Genomic DNA, 23,423 nt, shown 5'->3' with positions numbered 1-23,423 from the left:
CTAAACACAGCACTTCCATTTTCCTTCCTTTTCTTTCTATTCGTTTTATCTCATGCATTTATCCCAGGTTCTTTCTAAACTTCACCCTTTACTAAACATACCTACTACTATACCCTTGTTCAAACAGTCTTACCTAATCTTGATTCCTACAGCTCCCTCCTCATTGACTCCCACCTTCCTACTCCAGCCTCTTTCCTTCTTTAGTCGAAACTGAGGAATGGTTCTTTTTGACTGATGAAAATTCATCCCTTATGTCCGTTTTATGACATTTATGACAAACTGCTGATTCAGACAGACAACCCTGCATCAGTTTATTTTTTTTCTACATATGAAGTAGAGATTTTTAAAGTTACAGCTTTTTTTTTTTTTTTTTTCCAAATGCTATTATTCAGTGGCTTAGAAATAATTCACAGTTATCAGTAATTTACAAAGGTGGAGAATTATATTATAATCCTGAAACCTCCAGAAAAAAAAAATATATATATATATTATCTGAGCTTTTAAAAAATATTCTAGCTATTCATTTCACCATATTACGCCACCATTACCATCAGTCCTTACTAGAATTATTTTTTGGAAAATTTCATTTTTATCTACCTAGTTAAAATATCGAGGCAATTATTGGTATTCTTTTTTCACAAATGATTGCTCTGCTACATCTGATTGCCACACACATCCCATCAAGGCTTAGTAATCTCTTAGACAGCTACAGCTCTGTTAGCAAATGCAACTAGTTTCTTAGCTCCCAAGGGCCCAGCTTTAAATTAACTGGTGCTAAGTAGTGTCCCTCCTACCAGAGTTAATGTGATGCACATTGCAAGGTAATTTTTTTCTTCTGTCACTATTTTCATGCTCCTGTTATAAATGTCTTCAAGCTCACATACAATTTGCTAGCAAGTGGTCTTGTGTGCTGTATATGTATTAAATTCTAAATATTAGTATGTGGAAACTACTTGGTTTTCACATGTATTTATGTTTATAAATGATTCTGACTGTTTACTTGCTTCCAATTTGTACAATTGCAGATGCTCTAGAGCTTATTGACCTAGGAAGCACCTTGTTGCGCTCGTGCCTTTTCCTCATGCTGCTCTTTCCCATTATTTTACAAGCAACAAGAAGCCAGACCCATCACCCTTTTGCCACTCCCTGCAAGTGTGGAAGTGGAGGTAGTCACAGTCCTGCTGAGCTCAGGTGGTTCCTGAACACCTGTCCTTGGTGCATAACACAGAGGGAAGAAGTGCTGGAAATGAGGGAAAACACATGAAGCGAGGTGTCAACGGTGTACCTAACATGTAAGGAAGGCAATGACTGAAGGATTGATAAGCAATGTAAGTGTTCTTGGCAGTGAGGGGAAGAAGAGAGAGGAGTGTTCTCTATGCCAGACTTTAGCAGAGAATTTAGTCCCCACCTTAGTGAAAAGAAGAACACAGTTATTTCCTACGTATTTAAAATGCAAAAGAAAATGAGGGGGTTTTACCTGGAGAATAAAAAAGTTATAAGGTAATTGGTTATTACACTTAATTTATTTATTTTATTTTTTTTTGTGGTTCACTGCTTTTCTTTTCTGAGTGCACTGAGACTGAACATTTTAAGTAAGCTAGCTTCAGCCAAGAAGTTAATTACCATACTGGCAAATATTTATACGATTGTGCCATGGCTTTTCCAGGTTAGGTTTTGCATATCTTACCTTGTATTTCCCTGTATTAGAAATGCACAGAACTCTGCACTATTCTCTCTTTTCCATTCTCTCCTTGTATTTGCCCAGGGAATGTAGATATGGCTGAATAGTTTGTTCATTTGAACTGCAATACTTTTCACAGTAAGTTTGCATTATGCTTGATATACCATAGGTCATATTGACTGAAGCATAAATACAGAACCCATCACTGACTGCTAATTAAACCTGACATCTGTGCCATTGATTACAAATGTACGAGAGTTGAACATTTGCTGAATTTTTTATTAAATGACGTTAGAAAGATAGGAGAATGGTAATTGTCTCAGTTGCTATCTGAGAATCAGCCTTTCCCAACCTCCTTTTTGAAGGCTGTCTGTCTGAAACAGATGCCACCGCAGATTTCCAAGGGGAGAGTGTGAATGAGAGGAGGAGCATCTGCAGGTGGTTTTGCCTGAATTACTCATCTGGAAAAGACAGCTTAAGCAGCATGCACAATAAACATAGCGAAATGAGAAATACTGAAATGATGGGCAGAGATATATTATTTGTCTCATGAGTTAATAAGGCCAGGCATCATAATTCATCCTAAATACCACTGGCTGGGAGGGACTTGTTTTGCAATTACTCAGGAAGACATTGAGGTTTCTCAAGAGGTGCAAGTGTCAGGAGGTGAGGGATGACCCACTATTAAATTGCTTTTGTGTCTGGGATTCTGAACCCTTTGAAGACTGCTGTGGGCAGGACTGGCTCTGAGAAAGGGAAGCACATAGCTGCCTATTGGAGCAGAGTCCTGCGAGCAACAAACTGCTGCTGCCACTGACACAGGGATCAGCTGCTGCTAGAAAAGACAGTGAACTTCCCAGACCCTTCACCTCAGCTCTGCTCACTGCCTCTGCCTGATCTGAACAAGGGCTGGTGTTTCCCACCATGCTGACACACCATGTACCTGATGGCTTATGGCTTACTCATTTTAGTCTTACACCAAACCCCGTACTACTTCCCAAGGAATATTTGCAGCCACTCACTGAATGTTCCAACACCTCTGGGTGCTCCATGAATGCCCTCCAGCTTGAAGGATACTTTCTGCAAAGAAGGAAAAAAAAAAGTCTTTATTGGCCCCTGCATCCAACACAGAGAAAATCTACTGAATGCAAGACAGTGTGTAGCCATATATTGGGAAGACTAATGAGAAATCTTAAACACTCTTTTTTTTTTTTTTTTTTCCCTTGGAGGGAAGAAACTTATGAGACATCAACTTATGAGAACATGGGAGTGTGGAATAATCTCCATAAATAAGAGCTAGGTCATACCTGTAGTGGCTGGAGGACATAAGGACTACTTTGTTTCTTTTACAATGACTGTACACTGTAGAGGAATAATATGGGAGACAGGAACCGTGAAGATATATTAAACTCACTCCTTGAAAGAGGTGGTATAGCCATCAAACAGATTATAGAGCCAGTGTGCCATGAAAACTGAGCTGCAGGTTTTGTCTGCTTTCAGCAGAATGCATTATGCCAACTAAAAGATATCTGTTTGAATGTTATCTTCCAGAGCACAAGGAATATGACTCTTCTGGGGAAACCTTGTACAAGATGTGAACTCATTACATGTGTGGTACAATGCTGTCATTTTATCTAGCTTGACAAATTTAAGATAAAAATGAGAGGTTTTGGTCCAAAGAAAATAGGCCCAAAACTTGATCGCAGCCTTTCAGAGCGTAAAGGACTTCAGTACTCTGACTGTCAGGCACGGTGTTCTCAGGAATATTTAGACACACCATTCCCATTAAAATGAAGGGCTCGGGTTGCTTGTAACCTGAGTAAATACTGCTGAAATGTTAGCCCTAGGAAATAGGAACTCTTTAAATGTGAGGCTTAGCCATGTATGTATGCACACGCATGTGGATACACACAAATTATTGAAAATGGAAATCCTGTAATGCCAACATGGAAGTCATAGAATCAAAGTATGCTTTTCTTGTATTTCCCCTCCACGAAAAACAGAATACTAGACTTTTTCATCTTTATATATGTAATGTTAGTATGCATGTTTATCAAGACAAATATACATATATATGTACATACAAGTGTGTCTGTGCATGCCACTGGTAGGCCTACATACATATGTATATACTAAAATTGTTAAATGAGTAAAAGGCTTTCATTCCTTGTTCACTTTAACATCTGTGGAGCTGGTATTGTTCTTTAAAAACGACCGTATCATACAGAGGCACACAAACATTATGTGTTCAGCAAAAATACTAGGCAAAAGTACATTGGTTAAACCTTATAGCTCATGTTCTTACTTTTCAGTCACTACGGTGTGCTTCAGAATAGCATTGTGACCTTAGAGGCAAAGCATGGGAATCACTGGAGTCCAGCTGACAAACCCTGCTGGGGTTATTAGCATGACCTCCTCACTATTGCTCTTAAGAGATATTAAATTGAGGGAGAGCACAAGGAGGAAAACAGAACAGGCTGGGCGAAAGGGTGAGACAGACAAAGATGAAGTCTCAGGACTGGGAAAGTTGAGAAGGTGGCTACAGGAAGTTCTGGCTACAGAAAGATGGGAACAACCGATTCATGTTCTGTAAGATGATCTTATGGTCCCAGCTGGCCTTGACTCTGATGGAAGGGCTTTGTTTAAGAACTATGAAAAACTTCAGTTTTCATAAGATATGAGTGTCATCTAGGAAGAGAGAGAATTTGTCTGACGTGAATCATGTGGTCTTTGTTCATTGTATTCCTTACTGAATTTAGGGAAAAATATGAGAGCCCTCCTGTGGCCAGCTGAACACCTGTAAATTCTCTTGGTTGCAGTCAAAGACAAGACAGTCTGCTAGGTAATGTGTCTGCTTTCTTGTTCACTGGGAGTAAGTTGTTGTTATCATATTATTTATTATGTCTATAGTATCAGAGGTGTGCCTAGCACTCTAAGGAGTAAAATACAAGATAACTGGCCAAAAAAACACATATCACCTAAGTGCACAGACACAATAAAGCAAAACACGGGTAAAAAAAATGCTTGCACAGAACACAGCACCATGTCACCTGTATGTGTAAATTGGCACAACTCCATCAATGCTGACAAAAGAAGAGGGGATTGAAGAAGCAGTTACATGGAGTGGACAAAAGGCAGCGGACCTGAAGAAAGGATGGCTTTCACAGAATCATAGAATGGTTTGGGTTGGAAGGGACCTTAAAGATCACCCAGTTCCAACCCCCTGCCATGGGCAGGGACACCTCCCACCAGACCAGGTTGCTCAAAGCCCCATCCAGCCTGGCCTTGAACACCTTCAGGGATGGGGTAGCTTAACACAGCTTCTCTGGGCAGCCTTGTGCCAGTGCCTCGCTGCCCCCTGAGTGAAGAATTTCTTCCTAATATCTAATCTAAGCCTACTCTTTTTTATTTTAAAGCCATTCCCCCTTTTTCTATCCCTATACTCCCTGACAAAGAGTCCCTCCCCAGCTTTCCTGTAGGCTCCCTTTAGGTACTGGAAGGCTGCTGTAAGGTCTCCCCAGGGCCTTCTCTTCTCCAGGCTGAACAACCCCAGCTCCCTCAGCCTGTCTTCACAGGAGAGGTGCTCCAGTCCTTTGATCATCCTCGTGGCTTCCTCTGGACTCACTCCAACAAGTCCATGCCCTTCTTGTGCTGGGGGCCCCAGAGCTGAACGCAGCACTCCTGGTGGGGTCTCAGAAGAGCAGAGCAGAGGGGCAGAATCCCCTCCCTCGCCCTGCTGCCCATGCTGCTTTTGATGCAGCCCAGGATAAGGTTGGCTTTCTGGGCTGCAAGCGCACGTTGCCGGCTCATGTTGAGCTTCTCATCCACCAACAACCCCAGGTCCTTCTCCTCAGGGCACCTCTCAATCCATTCTCCACCCAGCCTATATTTGTGCTTGGGATTGCCCCGGCCCAGGTGCAGGACCTTGCACTTGGCCTTGTTGAACCTCAGGAGGTTCTCACAGGCCCACCTCTCAGGCTTGTCAAGGTCCTCTGGAAGGCATCCCTTCCCTCCTGTATATTGACTGCTCCACACAGCTTGGTGTCATTGGCAAACTTGCTGAGAGTGCACTCAATTTCACTGTCCATGTTACTGACAAAGATGCTAAGAAGTGCCAGTCCCAATACCAACCCCTAAGGAACACCACTCATTACTGACCTCCACTTAGACATTGAGCCATTGACCACAACTCTTTGAGTGTGACCACCCAGCCAATTCCTTGCCCACTGCGTGGCCCATCCACCAAGTCCATGTCTCGCCAATTTATAGACAAAGATATCACAGGGGAGAGTGTCAAATGCTTTGCACAAGTCCAGGTAGATGATGTCAGTTGCTCTTCCCCTATCCACCAGTGCTGTAACCCCCATCGTAGAAAATCACCAGATCTGTCAGGCATGATCTGCCCTTAGTGAGGCCATGTTGGCTGTCACCAGTCACCTCCTTATTTTCCACGTGCCTTACCAGAGTTTCCAGGGGGATCTGCTCCATGATCTTGCCAGGCACAGAGGTGTGGCTGACTAGCCTGGAGTTCCCTGGGTCTTCCCAAGAATGTTAACACTGTCTACTACTTCCACATACCTTCAGCTTTATCAGACTAATCCTCATTTGTATCTACTTGGTTTAAAGCAGTATCATGCTAAAAGAATTCAATAAGATAAGAAGAGTTGGCATATCACAGTATACACTCTCAGTGTCAGTAACCTTTCTGTATAAAAGTTCCATTTACTACAGATGCAGGCAAATTAATTCTTTGCAGCCTCTCTTGAAAGGGAATCGCTGATCTGAGTAGACAGAGGCTAGAAAGGGTTAGAAAAAGAACTGATCATACAAGGAATATGAACCAAAATAATCCCTTTTAAATTAAGAAATTTGACATAAATTCCGCCTTTTCATAACTATAAAAATGTCTTGTCATGAAATATTTTTTTCATGTATGTAGTCAAATTCAAATAACAGTTTAGCTCTTAATACGAAATGTGCTCGGAGCTTAGCATGAAGAATCAGTGCATGTCTCTTATGTAATGAAAGGCATTACATTACTCAGCTCTTTAAATGGGTGTAGGTAGCTAAATACCTTGGAATAGTTATCTAAGATCATTTACACAATATTTCTGCTGATTTTCATTAGAACGAGTAACAGCGCAGGAAGAGAAAGCAGTTTTTAATTCTTTCAGTACAACATTAGTCAATGTTGCCTGCACTAGTGTCACCAGGTTTTCATGACTTGCAAGTCAAAGCAAAATGACATTTGAATTACCTGTATTTGTAGTTTTTCCAGAAGTAGTTCAACATTATCAAAAAATAAAAATAAAATAAAAATAGTTTCTCACTGAAAATTTTCAGTTTCATTATTCTTCTAGAATTTAAATTCTTGCATTTTTCTGTCTTCCTGTCCTTTTCAGTCATATACAATATGTGACAAACTAGCTCAGTACAGGAAGTTTAATGTGAGAATTAAAACCTCTGCAAATCCAAAATCAGTCTGAGTGGGTGCTCTGCTGGTAGTACAGCCAGTTGATCAGTAGATGGTGGTGGAGCACTGTCACCTGGTGCGGTTGGCTAAGGACTGCACCTAGCTGTTGAATCATTTTTACATTAGGGAAGAACGGTAACAGTCTTGGAGATGACTGGATTTTCAAAATATCTGATCATTAAGAAGTGAGAAATGCTATGTACCTGCCTCTTTTGTATTGTGGAAAAGCTGTATTTTCTTTTTGATTTTTCTAGTGTTTCAGGAAACTTCTAAGCTTCCTTTACCAGCACCCTGGAGTTTTTATTCTGTGGGAAGAAAGTCCCCTAGCTTTTTGCTGTTTTCAGGTGCCATTCAAAATGAAAGAAGCAAGGAGAAAGAGTGGGGAGATACAAAACATAAAGGACAAGCTGCAGAAATCCTGCCAACATGGTTATTTGCCTCCCTACTCCCCCTTCCACATTGATGTTGCCACAGCAGCATCTATTTTGAGGTGAAGAAGGGAGTGAAAGGAGCTGGTTTCAGCCTCCTTCTCCTAGACAGGTAGGATGGAGACGAAGGCATGCTGGGGATATCCTTCACCTATTTTATAGCAGCTGGTTCATGTATGGGATGCTGTCGTGCCTCTATCTCAGAGGCATGATCTGTTTTCACTGCTGCAGAAATTTTAGTAATACCTCTTAGGGTTATATAAGGCATTATTCATCTGAAGCCTGCACTTTCGTCATGATGGACTGTATTGATCTGGGGGCCTCTAAAGAGAGTGGAAGTAGTGGGGACCAGGACCACGAGTGAGTAGATTAGAGCTGCCTTTCTGAGCAGTACAGACACTGAAGCTTTATAGCAGGACCTCTGATGGGAGCGATATGCTGAAAGCAATACTTAAAATACTGTAGAGTGGGGGCCAAATAGCAAGGGAGGTCAAATTTCCAGTTAATAAGCATGCTTGCAACCCACTGGCTGGACTGCAGGTTCGCCTGTTGTTGCAATGGGAATCTGCAGTTTGTAATTTATTTACAGATCTTTACCTTTAAAGGATAATTAGGATGTAGAAAGCATAGTTTAACAGTATATTTGAATATTTCTAGGCTTTTGGCTATTCAAAATTTTTCATGTAATGATTCCAGAACTGGGCAGTGACAGGGCCATACTAATTCCTTCAACTGTGGGGTTCACATACGCCATCAAAAGCAATACTTTCTCAGTTACTTAGGTCACGCTGACAAGGAGAGGAACAGAGACAGAGGCTGACTAAATGACAGGCTGTGCATGTGAACAATCAAAGCTAAAATAGTAATTTAATTTTGACTAGGTATAAAGCCTATTATGGAGGTAAAAATAGGTGTGAGTCAAAGTTGAACTAGTAGCTGAGAACAGGATGAGGGAACTGATCCAAACTGTTCCCATTTGTAAAGCATCTGGTGTCAGAAGATGAATCTGGTGTTAGAAAAGATAACTGACGGGGGAAGACTTGGCTGAAAGCATCCACTCATGGTCTTTGCTCCTATTCAGAAGGTTTTGGTTTAGGTGCTATCTTCACGCAGAATTGCATTATGAAGGTGGATAAGTCTTTTCCTTATCTGAAAAGCACTTGTAAAAGCTAGGCACTGAAACAGAAAAAAAATCGTGCCCCCAGTCTACCAGACCAGAAACAAGAAATGACCTTTTGGAATTTTCCCACTATGAGTCAGATTGTTGTTTTTTCCCCTTTATTCCCTCCCCACTTCACTATAATTTTCCTATCACCTAGAAAATGCAGGAAATGCTTGTTTAAAGATGTAATGTAAAGAGTAATTCCCATGCTGCCTCTTTTGGATTTGAAAGCTGCTAAGAATTTATTGCTCAGTAAGTTAAATTTGATAATGTGACATTTCTGAGGACAATGGCTATCTAAATGCATCTTTATGCTGCCTCTGGGGTGCCACTGCAAACAAAATACAGTCCCCCTGGGCAATGATGTCACCTTTATATGACTGAATACAAAGAATGGAGAACCACAAAAATAACCTTTTGTGAACAGCTTCTCCTTTATTACGTCCTGCAAAAATATGTATACTTTCGAAAGGAAACAAAGCCAGGGAGGAGTGAGAAATTTAGATAATTTTTCATGGTACCTTCAAATATTAAAAGGGAATACAATAAAATACAAAAGCATTTCAGAAACTCATCTCTGCCCAGAAGTAAATCACTTTGCACTATGAAGACATCGGTGTAGAAACATTACCCATGTCAGAAAAAAATCCAGTCTTAAGACAAATTAATATCTTAGAGAAAAATCACAGTACAGCTTGTACCGTAAGGCTTAGTCATTAGAGAAGTTATTTAATATAGCTGTTTCATCATGCAGTATAATTAAAATGATAAGTTAACCACTGTCATGACAGTTCTTCCTTGATTAATATATATTTTTCTTATAGGCTGCTGGTTTTTGATCATAGTGTCATGAACTCTTAGTAAATTGGGCCTAGAACTTCCATATAGAGGCACGGTTTTTCATGGAAATGGAATTTCTAACCCTACAAAGACTTAAGAAAATTTACCTTTCTAAATTTAAATATCTCTGGTAACTGGATGGAGCAAAGACTCCTGTACAGAATGCGAAGGTCATGTATACTGTAGAAGGGATATATTTGATATACTCTAAGCATTAGTTATCACACCTATCCATTTAACATTTTCTTTGGCAGGTGCACCACAAATGATTCAGGAACCAGGCACTACCTAAAAAAAAACCAACAAACAAACAACCAAAACAAAACATTGTCAACATTGCAATAAAAAATAAAAATAAAAATCAAGCCCTGTCTGTTCCTTACCATGTTGTAAGTATTGTAGTACTCTCTGTTCCTGTAGATGATGCCTATAAAAGACAAAATTTGGTCTTTGATTTTGACTTGAATTTAGTAATTTATTTCATGTGGACTACTTCCTAACTGAGAACACTTCAAAGAAAGCAACACTGAGCATTAAAGGTAAGTTCCTTATTTTCCAAGACACACTATGGGAACTTCACTGTTGCCTGAAGAGCTAATGAATTTTTCATGACGATACTTCAAAACGGCCACTCAGCTGATTCTCTCTTTCTGCTGCTGTTTATGGATTTACAGAGGCATTGAACACGGTATGGGGAAGGACTCTGCGAGGTCACTCCCGCTGCTCTTCTGCCTGCAGCGTGCTCAGCTCTACCCACTCCGACTCTGCCATCCATCCTCCACCATCCCCGGCGACTGGGATGTTTTGTGCCAAATCACTCCCCAGGCAATCTGATTTCAGTGCTTCACTGCCCTGCCTGTTCAGAAACACTTTCTAACATCTACTCTAAATCTCCCTCAGTGACACGTAAGACTCTTATTTTTTTGTGGTATCCAACGTGAACACGGCAAGAAGATTACTCCCTTCCTCTTTGCGGCAGCAAATTTTTATGTTTGAAGGTTATTGCCATCCCCCTCCACAGTCTTCTCTTCTTTCAGCAGAACAACCCAATTTCTGTCAATCTTTCAAGACAGCTAATCATTCTTACTGCTCGCCTTTGGACCCTTTCCAGATCATCCACATTTTTCTCAAAGCAACTGGGGTTGCCAGACATCCCCTATAATGTGGGACTTCCCATATTTAAGCCTCAAATCTCACATGCCTTATTAAAAACATGTGATATTGCCTGCTCTAGTGTTTCCTCTATATTTTAATAGGGGACACAGGTTGTGAGGTTGAAACATAGGAAACCCTGCAGCTGCTTTCCTGCCCCATTCTCCAGAGCCTCCTTTGGGAGCATGGAGGTACGACGTGGTTGGTGGCTGCAAAAAAAGTGATAACCAGAGCATCTCCAAAGGATCTGGGGAGGTCCAAAGGCAGTGCTTACACTTGATGCACCAGAAAGGTGTCAGTGTTTTAAAATTCAGAACACAGCGACTCTCATATGCTGCCTCCCATCAGATGTAATTAATCCTCCTGCCAAGAACTCACCTATGTGAGAAGAGAAGAAATATTCCTGTTTTGTAGGCAATAGTTCGGTTATACAGCTCAGGAGATAGCACAGTAGGTCAGTGACTTATGTTTGGCTTGGGATTCTCTGCAATCTCTACTTCACAAAATGCATCAAGTCACGCTCTGTCCTGCACTCGTGCGGTCACTTATACCTGACTAGCTAAGTACCTTGTCTTTGCTGAAGTTGATCTTTTTCTTGTCAAAACACTTCTTCAACCTGTCAAGGCCATTCTGACTTCTAGCCCTGTCCTCCATTACTCTCACCATTTTTCACAGCCTGGTGTCATCTGTGACTTTAATAAGTCTACTCACTTCTTAAGCATGAAAATTATTAAAAAACTACTACAACCAGACCTCAGACAGACCTTTGAACTATACGCGATGTATCTTTAATTTCCACAGAGAACCATCTGCTCTGTTATTTGGAGCAAGTCAGGAGAACAGACTCCCTTCCACAATTTCCATGGATACTACAGACACAGAGGTCTGTGTTTGCTTCTTCCACTGCCAGATGTATGGATTTACTGCGTTGCTTGTAGCATCAGCCTCTTGTCTCTGGAAAGAAAGACTGGAAGGCAGCCTGAGTATCCTCAGCCCTCTCCTCTGCAGCAGAAGCACTGTTTCATAGACACAAGTGCAGATCCAGCTGGAGCAGATCAGATCAACCCAACAGAGGAATCGTCTTAAGAGCTGAGAACGCCCCAGCATTAAGGGCGAAATATCTACTCTCCACAAAGTACCTGCTGCAACAAATAACAGTCGTTTGTCTGCGGGTTCCCATGCACTTTGGAAATACAAGAGAGAAATTATAATTGCCTTTTTCAGCCTATAAAATTTGTGGCAATCAGATGCAGCAGTGTCCGTAACTCCTGAAAATGTAAACATTTCTTTTTCTCCTGTTGGCAGACCCCAACTGCATGAGAAGTATTTCCTTCAACATCACCAAAAGGCCTTGGATATCTCATTTTATGGCCACTTTATGAGCCGTAAGTGGCTTCTTTTCATAACTTTCTATGCATATGTGTGAATCTTTCCAACCTGGGTCCTATCAGAGGAGAGGAACTTGGCATTTGGGGGAGATTTGAGACCAACTCACTTGATTCTTTTTCCATTACTCAGACTGATTACACCTCAGTTAAAAAGGAATCTCTATAGCTAGTGTGGCTGTCCTTTCCATACTTGTCAAGGAGACCTTGCAGGCAGTGGCAATCTCAGCCACTCCACGAGGTAAAAAAGATGCTTGTCATCCTCATCAAGTCTGGATGCCTTTGCAGGACCGCTAATGGACTTCTTGGTAATCCAGTTGCAACACAAAGCTTTGGATGACCAAAGTGGATAGAAGGGAGGGAAGAAAAGCAACCCAAAGTAAGTTTCAAAGTTACTTTCGTTCACTTAATGCTATTCCTAACTAAGTTTCTAGCTTTTAAACAAGTTGCCATTATTTGCTAGAACATTAGAAAAAACAGCCTGTTGAAAATGGAGAAGGCAGTTTAGACCAGCCACCAGCCAAAAGTGAGAGCAGAGGTGGTTGGAAAGATCTGGCATGTACAGTCTGTGCTGATAGACCATGGGCTTGCAGGATTTATATGCGGCCAGGGACTACTTACAGGACTGTTCTGTGTTTGTGTGGCCAGACATGTGAACGTCACGGGGTAGTTCTTCCTTGCAATGATGCAAGGAGGTAATATTTCCCACATTTTTCTCTTGGTGTCAGAGGGAAGTTATCTTGAAGAGCAGGAAGGCTGAGGATTGGGACCTCTAGTTGCTCAAAGATGACATTAAAAGATTCTTTAACTCCAGACGCTTTGCATTACTAAGCTCCTTGCAGATTTATTACCTTTATGACAATCATTTTCCCCTGTGAAATTTTCCTTCTGCTTAAGTATTTACAGGAAGAAGTTTTCCGTTTTTTCCTCTTCAAGTCAGCAAAGCTCATCCTGTGAGGATTTCTGAATGAAAGGGGGAGATTACCGTTTCAGGAACGTACCTTAACTCAGCTTAGAAGCATTTACTGGACTTCCTGGCGTGCCTCCTCTCCAGCTGGCTGGGCAGCCCCTGCCCTGCCTGTCTCCATGCATGGCCGTTCAGCTTTATTTTGTGGGAAGGAATTGGGAAAAAAAATAAATACACAAACAAGCTTCAAGATGCTTTACTTCAGAAAATCCCACTGGGAAGATCATTGTTTTTGAGGAAAAGAGGGAGCTTCAGTTAACGGGATTAAGGAAATTTCCATCTGCTTAGAGCCTTCTTTTCTCTGCCTCCCATTGACAGGGAGAAAAGTTTAATCACTGTAATCGTACTGCAGGATAATGTACCCAGTGCACAAGGCTAGCCTTATGGCTACCAGTGGCTGAACTTTAGTGAAGGCAGTCAGCTGCACTCAGGTTTCTACCGAGACCCATTTCTCACCAAGACAGAGGATATTTATCTAGGTCCTTAGCTACACCTTGACATTTGCCTGAAATGAATAGCTCCTTTTTTATGAAATACTGACCTGCTGGGGACATTTGAAAAAAGTGAAAGAATGCAAGTCATCTTCTTTTGTTGAACATTAGTTTTTCACAGAAAATCACTTCGAGGTAATTTCCTTTCCTGCTTCTTTTGATTTTGGAGTACCTTTCACTGTGATAGTGATGGATCTGCATAATGGGATCATTCCCATTTTGTTAGTACAAAGTAAGCTGCGGAAAGAGGTGGAGGTACTGCAATCCAATCTAAAACCCAGCCAAACTACTTACATTATGTTTTTGAGATTAGTATGGTATGTTCCAGAGGGTTAGATGTATTCGCCTTTTCCCCCCATCCTCCAAGTTTATCTACCACCACAGTTTTTTTCCCCTGAAATACTTAGAGGGGTTATTAAAAGAGCACTATTAGACTGTTTTGGGATTGAGAACTACATGATCAGCATGCTGTTACAGGGCTCTTTCAACATAAGGAATCTGTAGATGTACTGTTAACATTTTTAACTTTTTTTTTTGTATAATTGTACCTTGCACTAAGCTCATTGTTAGAAAAGTCCTATCCATAACGGTTTCCAAAACAGAACAGGTCAGAGAGAAATTATGTGCTATTTTTAAAAGCAGATCAGTGTTTAATTATCTGCTGATGTATGTGTAATTATATAAGGTTATTTGCTGTTTAACACTATCATTGAAGTTTTATGAGAGGGGAAATTAAAGACATTCTGTGCCCTAAGGAGCTTATGAAAGGTTACATCAAAAGAAAAAGATGCAAGTGTTCATTAGTACATCCCATTCTAGTTCGAGGCAAAGAAAACACATACGACAATCTTTGAAAGTAGAACCTTTCTACTTTGTTTTACTGTCCAAAATCTGTTTCACCTTTTCATTTCTCCATCAGAGTTGGTTGCACAGGCCTATGTAAATGACAGCCTGTCCTAACAGAGGAGGAGCAGAACTGGTAACCCCAACCATGCAGCACGTCCTAAACACATGTGGATGGGAACTGGGGTCCTCACTGGAGAAACTTGTTCTGTGTTGGAAGCCATGGAGTCCTCCGTGCCCTCTCACCTCTCCTTCGTTTATGTACATGAGTATTAACACTCACGATATCTCTGTACGTGCTTTTCATCTTTGATTTTTAATTCAATTTATCAAAAGATTAAAGAAAAAGAATGGTTTTATTGAGTATGGCACATTTTTTTTTCTAACTTAACTTGCTGAAAACTGGATAAATTGCTCTTTCACTTTGTACATTTTTTAATGGAAACTTTTATGCTTTCAAAGGAAGCATAAAACTTTCACAGAGACTATTTTCAACAGAGTGAGGTATTTTCTTCTAAATAATAGTTTTCAATTTTTCCTAAAGAGTCAAAAATGCTTCCCTCAGAAAGATCAAGGAAGTTGAAATTAACATTCTTTGATATTGCTGCATGGCTTGTAAGAAGCCTCAGGGATTTTTATTAGGAGCTCTGGCACCTTAATTGCATCATTTTTACGTAATGAAGCTCTTGTTAAATGTTAAGTAAGGGTAAATCATGTTCTGCAGAGATTGCTAAGCAGCTTGGCTAAAATTGCTCCCTCCTCTTGATCACTTGATTTTCTTTCTAATTCATCATTTCACTACTTCTCTAGTTGCCATGGAGCTTGAACGGCTTACTGAAATCAGACAGAATTCCCAAATAAAACAAAAACCACAGCAAAATAGAACAGTAACATGAGGAGAAAAGGTACTGATAGGGCAGATAGAAACAAAAATTTCATAGTGCAATCTATACAGTATGTCCCCCTTGCATATCTTTCTCTCGGTTAATCAATGCCATATGAATTCCAAGACAAAAAAAATCCAGCCTCCACCTTTATGTTACTTTTCATTGATACATTACATTTTAATGCTGTCTCTTCACTGCTTGTTTCACCATTTTCTCTCGCCTTCAGCAACATGCCTGCCTAAGGGGCTGCAGGACTCCAAAGTACATCTTGTTTGCTGTATGAATGAATCACTGTTGGAGACTTATTCCAGAGACTTCTTTCTCATGCTGGCCTAGTTCCTCAGTGCCTACATCGCTTAAGCACATTTTAAATCCAAATATCTCCCAAAAGTTACGATACAAGACTTGGGGAAAACAAACAAACAAAAAACCCCCCACGTTTCTCTCTCTCTGAAGCCCCATTGATTATATATTTCTCAAAGAAGAAGTTATGTCATTTACTTCTTGCTAATGACTCTTGGCCAACAGGAAAGTGTGTAACAATAAAACTTAGGTTGTATCCATATGGAGAAGTTGGAAATTTCATTAAATGTTGGACAGCACCATATCCAAAATACTGCTACCACACTGCAACAGGTTTACACACAGTCTCCCCAGAACACAAGGAGAGAAAAGGTGTAAGAGTAGCCTTTTGTGTAGAAATATATTTGGCAAATACATAACCCTGCTGTAGCATCCCTTGAGAGGCTAAACAAATTTAAAACTTACATCCCATGCAGATCTCCTTTAAGGTGTTATTTTCTCCCCTAAATACCAACTTGAAATTCTACTTCTAGCAAGTTCAAAAATGCAAGCTACATTACGTTTTCAAAATTGAAACATAAATCTCTGTGAATATATTAATCTTGAGAAGTGTAGCTACAGGGAAACAGATGCAGACATTGCCCTATTGACTAATTAAAAAATAAAATAAAATAGAGTGCTTGAGCTTAATAAACCCAGCATCACCTGCAAGCCAGATTAGTACAAGGATATGCTCTCCTGCTGAACTGGTGAAAAAACGCATTTTCAAGAGTTCATAACTCAGTTGTAAAATGTTAACAACTGTTTTCCAGACTTCTCTTTGGTACAAAAAAATTCATCCCAGAAGTCCTTCCATTTCACCAAGTATGGTTCAGATTAAGGGAAAAAAAAAAAAAGGAAAAAGAAAATAACCTTTAAATATATTTGCAGTATTTTTTTTTTAAATATATAACACCTAAGTTCTATCAAGGTGGGAACCTTCATAAGCCATAGAATACAAATAGTTGTTTTAATTTGTGCAAATTGAATAAGCAATGTTAATTAGGTGAACACCTAAATACACGTAGAACTTTTTACCAGTAGGTTTCAAGAAGCTAGGCTTGATAACCCTGTTTCACAGCTGAAGAAATAAGCTAAGTGATGTGTAAGTCTATCCGCTGGAGTAGCGACCAAGCCATGAGAAAGACCGTGGGATCTTTGGTCGTAAGCGGATCTGCTCACCAGAAGGCAAGCTACACGTTCAATAAAAGGTACGACGTGGTGTACACACGCAGACAGTGTATTACAGCGTGTGTTGTATCACGGAGTGAGGTCTGTAACACAGCCTGCTCCCTTACACAGGCTCACATGTCGGCACAGCCTTGGCTTGCTCTGTTGGGGTGTGATCAAGAGGCCAGGGAGGGTTTTATTTGCCTGTAGGGGTACAGAGTGTCTGTCGTCCATGTGCTTTGGAGCATGCCATGCTGGTATTTTCCTTAGCAGGAAGAGGAGATGATTATTACACAGCTGTGGTATCCTAAAAAAAATAATGGTTTAAATACAGGTCTTGCAATTGGCCTAACTAGCTAGATATTAAGCCTACAGTTTCATGAAGTACAGAAATTCAGTTCTCTCTGATCTCCCTAATAATCAAAACAGGGAACAAAATCAACCACTATTATCCTTCCCCTGAACACCTCTAATGGTAATAGCTTGGTCAGAATTTCCTATTGAGCATAAGCATTGCGCACTTCATACAGTGATGTGTCATGCTTGAAACTCTTTTGCGGCAATTTATGTTTCTTACCCTACGAAAAAAATTGCAAAAAAAGAAATAATCAAGTTCAAAGAAAAAAAAGTAAATAACACATATTAGCAGTCTGATTTCTTGCTGCAATTTAAAGCTGGAAGTTCAGCCTTCAGTAACCTCTGGGAGCTTGTTCATATTCCAATGCAGGCAGTTCCACAGGAACATCTGTCTGTACATTTGTTACCCTTTATGAAGACAACATTGAAACAGAGAGATAATTAATTATAGTAAGATCATCTCCATGTATTGACGGACTTGACTCCTGCTAGCAAACAAGGGGGGGGGAAAACTCAGAAGGTCGGTAACATCCATTATAGACAGGGATCATATAGATGCCTACTTCACATTGTTTAATCTTTCAAAAGCACTATTGGAAAAAAACAAAAAAAAGTTATTCCTCAAAAGCAGATGAGCTATTTAAAGGCACTCAGGGCAATATTCAGGCACTGTTGTACAGTCTGTGCTCAAGAGAGCCCCGAGCAGTTGGGTCAGTCTGCTGTCCAAGGGCCTCCATGGCTGGACACACGATGGTGCTGCCAAAGGTGCCTGCCCCATCCCTTTGGCCGTGCGTGGCACTGATGCTCTGCACCGTGATGGGCATGCGGCAAGACTAAGCAGAAAACAAGACACTGGGAGAAAAGTGGCGGCTTTGAGATTTTGTTTTTCTGAAAAACGAGGGAAAAAAAAAAAAGAACTCCAACCCTCCCATAACTAAAAACCCAACCATGCAAGACATTTCATCTGGGAAAAAAAAATAATAATCGAATTCACTCATGGATCGAATGTCAAATTAGTCCAGCTCAGTTGGAGGCTGTATGTTGAGGCTTAAGCACTGAGAATACAGCTAGAGAATACTCCAAACGCAGCCTCTACCCCGAACTCCCTCTGCACCGCAGACCACATCAGAGAGAGCAGAGCAGGAGGCACTCCCTCAGATGGAGGGCTCTGTTACCTTCCTTAAAACATTGGCATCTAGTGCTGGAGCCTTTTCGCCTAATAAGGTACAGGTGAATTGCACAGCACAGCTGAGGCAGGTGCCCTGCACTCTCTGAAACTGTGCTGTTAGGGGAGGATTGAGAAAGGTCCCGCTGTGGAGTCTTCAGTGCAAGACTGAGTAATCGGTACTGATAGAGTCCGGAGTAGGCAGCAGTGCTCTGCTTCCATTTAACCTCTTCTTTCATAGCCTGCAGCTGGGAAAACTTTGACTTTATTACCAGTAAGATTTAAATTAATCTCCTTCACCATCACAGATGGCTATATTTCTATTTTGCTCGTTAAAGTACATAATTTAGATGCAAAACATTTTAGTTAATTCCTCTCTGATCCTACTAACTTCTTTCTACTTGAATCTGTAATGCAAATTGATAGTAAGCACCTTCAGTTGCAGGATGCTGCAGTGTAGTATTTAGTCACCAGAAATACACCAACAGTTCTCCAAGTTACTGTAAATCCTATAAACATCCAGGTTAGCTGCTAACCCTGTGTCAAACTGAAACTTGGGCACCAGGGGCTTTGACACAGATTTCAATGGGGTCTAAGCGTTCATTGAGAGTGGCAGAAGGAAGCAAGGCATGGAAAAAAAGATGTAAACTCAGAAAAATAAACTCTACATCCAACACTTCATATTAGTCCCCCGAGACCTTAAAACCACTGTTTGATTTGGGATTTTTCCCAGGATGTCAGTTAGAAGTCAGTAAGAGCGTGCACGAGCCCAGCACACATCCCAAAATATTGCTCTGTCAGTCTCAGCTCTGGCTCCGGCAGTGCCAGGGCGAGCGCATTAAATGGCTGTGGCTTTAGGGGTGACACCGACCTCCTGGTCCTTCTGCCCCTGCCCCCGTGCACAACCTGCAGGCTGTCAGCAGCACCAGCTCCTAGCCGCAACACCCAACAGCCAGGCTGGCACTGGGGTCACGGAGATGAGAAGAGTGTTTCTTTATAAAGCATTTAAAGTCATGCCCTGTTCCCTGTGGCTGCTTTCAAATATTTCCAGGTCAAGTAAAATACACGTAGCAAAACAAAACTGGGTATGCACAATCACCTGTAGTTTCTTCAGGCAAGGCCACCTCAGAGAAGCAAGAATAATAGTCTAGGAAAGTTTTAAGAGACTTTTTTTCCTGCCAACATACACAAATCTACAGTTACTTTATTCCCAGGGGCCAATTTTCCTGTACCACATCATGAACATTGCTGCCTAATTTGGCCTGAATTTTGGCATGTGTTTAACACAGCTTCCCTAATGTCACTGAGGCAAGTATAAAGCATCACTGCTTTCTCCTAGCCTGTTTCATCCCCTGATTACGTTCGCACATTCTTCACAGCACCACTGTGAGCACTTCAGCAGCCACCCTCCTGCTGTACCAGACTGAGAACCCAGTACAACCCACAACACCCTGACAGCCAGAACTTCTTCCTGTGGGGTTTCACCATCAGCTGTAGCCTTCGCAAGTTTTTCTAACACTGTCTTATCTAGACAGCATTCAAAAACCTAATTCATGCACGCAAATATATATAAATTGCTTGGTTTTGATGCGATTTTTGTCCAGTAGCACAGAGCATTTGCACAGAAGTTCATGCATTTGAAAACCTTGCATTTGTAGATGGATAAAAATAAACTCTATTTTAAATACAGTGTTTGCAATGCCCCTTGTGGCAATGGCAACAGTTTCAGCTAACAATACCTTCCCAGAAGGGCATTAAATTTTTGTACACATAGACCAACCTCTACTTTTTTTTCTAAGCTTCTGATAGCACCTCTGGCTTATTTGATGCTGATGCCCAGCTTTTACCTTACCATTGTGTATTAATGTAGTCATTGAAGACAATATTGGGCAGTCTGGGTTTACCCTTATCCCTGCTGGTTAATCCCAACAATTCTGTGAAGAACCAGTCCCAGATTTTCCACAGCTACTGTCGTTTTTCCGCTCTTGCATATAAACCTGCTTGATTTAAGGGAGCCACCTCAAATCACAAATTCATTGCCAATTTATTACCTTCAGCAACTCTGTATGAGGACCTAAGTGGCTCAATTAATCAGGCAGCTAATAGCAAGTAAGTCTCAAGGTAAGACTAACTAAAAAGGATCCTGGGGGGACAGCTGTGCAGGAAAAACAAAGCTAAAACTTAAGACTGCAGCGGAGACCCTAGTGGGATAGAGGCAGAGCTCCTAGCTGTGGGCTGTCTGCAGCTCCAGGAGCCCTGGCTTTCCACGCTTGTTGAAGGATTGCAGCTGCTGATACTGTCAATAGTCCAGAAAAAGTAGCAGCTGCAAGAGAGGGAGGGAGAAGGACTGTGTAGGACCTCCTGACTTGACCTCACACTTCTGCAGTGTAAATTGTTTCAGCCTCTCCCCTGCCATACTTCACCCATAAAAAAAAAAAAGATTACCATGATTTCATGCAGGTGAAGGGAATTTCAATTTCATGGCTTGAGAGTTGTTTCATTTTCAAATCTTAAGGATTTACAGAGCTTGGAGAGATCACAGGTGTGATTTTTCAAGTGTGAGGTTTTTGAGCATTCAGTGTCAGGAGCTGAAGTGCTAGAAAAATAAATATCAAAAAAATAAATCCACCACCCTAGAACTTGAGGATTGCAAACTATCGTGTGAATGTCATAAAAACAAAATACAGTTCTTGCAGAAGGTGGTTTGTCTTTGTTACATTTCATATCTGCCAGTTTTAACAGCATTCCTGTAAATCTAAAAAATTCATCATCCATATCATTTTGTGTTTAAATACAACACACTCATTAAAAAAAATTAGTCTGTCATTTATTGATTCTTGTCCTACAGAATTAGCTATGAATCTTCAACATATAAAGTGACTGACTATAAAAGAGAAACTGTAATTTCCTACGTAGTTAAACTTTTTCCTGAGACCTTATTGCTCCTCTCATATAGTTCAGCCATCTCATTATTTCAGAAAGACGCATTGCTTCAATAACAGAATTCTTTATTAGATATTTCCCTTGCAAAGCAATTCAGAGCTTTCTATGCTATATTATTCTATACAATTGCATAGATTGGGCATATAAGTGGACACAAGTTTTGTCAGAATTTTGTTTCATTTTTTTTCTTCAATAAATATGTGATCCTTTTTATTGTTAAAAATGCATCAAATACATTTTGTAGACAACTTCATAGCTGATTTGGAAAGGCCTGTAGAAAGACCAGTAGCCCTTCGTGTCAGCATTATGCTTTGGGGTCCCTATGTGAGGCTGGGGAACAGGAAGACCCAGCTGGGCTCATGACCATGTTCGTGTTCTGGGACCACGGCATCAGACTCTCCCTTTTGAGCCACCCCTTTTGCACTGCATGGATAGATGCTGCTCCCAGCCGGGCCCAAAGCTAGTGGCACAGCTCAGTCTGTGAATGGCTTTTCAACACAGGAAGCCTGCTGGCAGGAGAAGAGCTTGGTGTTGGTAGCTATTGAATGATCTAAGCCTAGACAAGGAGAGATGGATATGGGGGGATATTGATTCCTTACTGAGGAATTTGTTGGGGTGCTCTAACATCGGCATCCACTTTTTTCTTGTGGAAATCGCGGTATATGTCAGGAAAAAGGACTGGTAGGACATACATCCATAGCTCACACCATTACAGACGTATTCTAGGTGCAATAATTCTTTCAAATCTGACAGCTCAGATGTTGTCTGAGGACTACAGAGCCCTACGATTTCCTCCAAATCCCTCATTTTCCCCTGCATCAACAAGCTTTGATCAGTCCTTGGCAATACAGCCAGAAGCCTTTCACCCCAAGCCCTCCTGGCTGCTCCTCACAAGAGACAACCACTGCTCCTTGGCTTACCAAGTCCTCATCTAGAGGGAAGCTGTCCTGCAAGCTGTCTGCTTAATGAAAACATACCATCTATCACACATCATAAAAATGAAACAGGAGGATATCAGACAGCAAATATAAACACTCCCACAGACCTCCTGCCACTGTAAAATAGTTTATGGGGTTAGAACTACACTGGCATACCATCCCTGATAATGTTCCCACTGGCTTACCAGCACCTCCACTTTCCTTAGCAGTTTGCAGCACAATCCCAGCTCTCGTTCCAGTTCAACAAGTAACTTTACTTGGGCCTGACTCTTAAAAGTCTCGGTTGTAGCCAGCTGTCCCTCACTGAGTGGAAAACTGTGTTCAGCTGTAACAGAACAGCTATAATTAAGCTCACTTAAAGCACTGTGGCTTTTTATTGAATGACTCCAAAGATAAAGTGTAACTGCTACCATCTCATTTTTGCCCTCCTCAAACGTTTCACACAAATTACTGCAGAAGGTCTAGGCAACAAAAATCTTTCTTAGACAAATAAATAAATAAATAAACACACCAAATAAAAATAGGCTATTCACAAAATTTATCATGAGAAACAATACTCTTTTACCCCAAAATCTGTATGAAATTTTGTGACACCATTTGTGAAACTACCGTAATGTCCGTCTTTTCTCCTGTGGTACAATTTTCAGTGGGGGCACTGCTTTTCTGGTTGTTTGAGGGCTTAGTAACGTTCTTATGGATCTGCCATGCATGAGAATTTTTGTGTTAAGAATGCAGATAATAGGTCCCTAAGAAAGTCAAGTCTATAGGAGAAAACTTGAAGAGAAAATTCAAAGGCAAGAGTCGTTCGTTGTTGTAAAAACCCCTCCTGGGGAACAGCTCTAACACCAAATGGAAAGCCTCAAGCAGCAAACAAAAGGAGTGAGTTTGCAGATTGGGCCACTACCAGAAGCACCCTGATATTGCAGTTGGTAACTCAAAGCCACATTGCAGAAAAACCACAAAATATATCAAATGCTTATGCTGAATTTCCTCTCTGCTGTTTTGTGAGAGCATCATTGTAGGAGTCTTTGCACTCCCATAGGGACTCAAAAACCATCCAAGTATGTAAGAACAAAATGTCAACAGAAAGCACTTTTCTATTTGAGTGGTAAGTGCTCTACGGTAAGACAAATCTGAAAGGTTCTCATATCTAAAGAGCATTGAGCTTTTATGAACATAAATACGACGGATACAGAATA

The 23,423-nt window shown here is 40.9% G+C and overlaps 2 long non-coding RNA genes across 2 annotated transcripts; one reads left to right on the top strand and one right to left on the bottom strand.

Annotated features, from left to right (window-relative positions):
* Window positions 1-1,057: 1,057 nt before the first annotated feature.
* On the top strand, window positions 1,058-3,957 carry LOC121066226. The gene is made up of 2 exons (XR_005817600.1): window positions 1,058-1,500; window positions 2,047-3,957. It is a non-coding gene; the product is annotated as an uncharacterized LOC121066226 (long non-coding RNA).
* A 5,604-nt stretch (window positions 3,958-9,561) lies between these two features.
* LOC121066307 lies at window positions 9,562-20,929 on the bottom strand. The gene is made up of 5 exons (XR_005817660.1): window positions 20,789-20,929; window positions 13,123-13,223; window positions 12,232-12,451; window positions 9,968-10,011; window positions 9,562-9,872 (listed from the first exon to the last, which is right to left on the bottom strand). It is a non-coding gene; the product is annotated as an uncharacterized LOC121066307 (long non-coding RNA).
* Window positions 20,930-23,423: the final 2,494 nt, after the last annotated feature.

The sequence above is a fragment of the Cygnus olor genome, chromosome 2, assembly GCF_009769625.2.
Source record: "Cygnus olor isolate bCygOlo1 chromosome 2, bCygOlo1.pri.v2, whole genome shotgun sequence".
NCBI classification, from domain to species: domain Eukaryota; kingdom Metazoa; phylum Chordata; class Aves; order Anseriformes; family Anatidae; genus Cygnus; species Cygnus olor.
The sequence above is the reverse complement of the archived record's forward strand: the minus strand, read 5'-3'. Positions and strand labels throughout refer to the sequence as shown.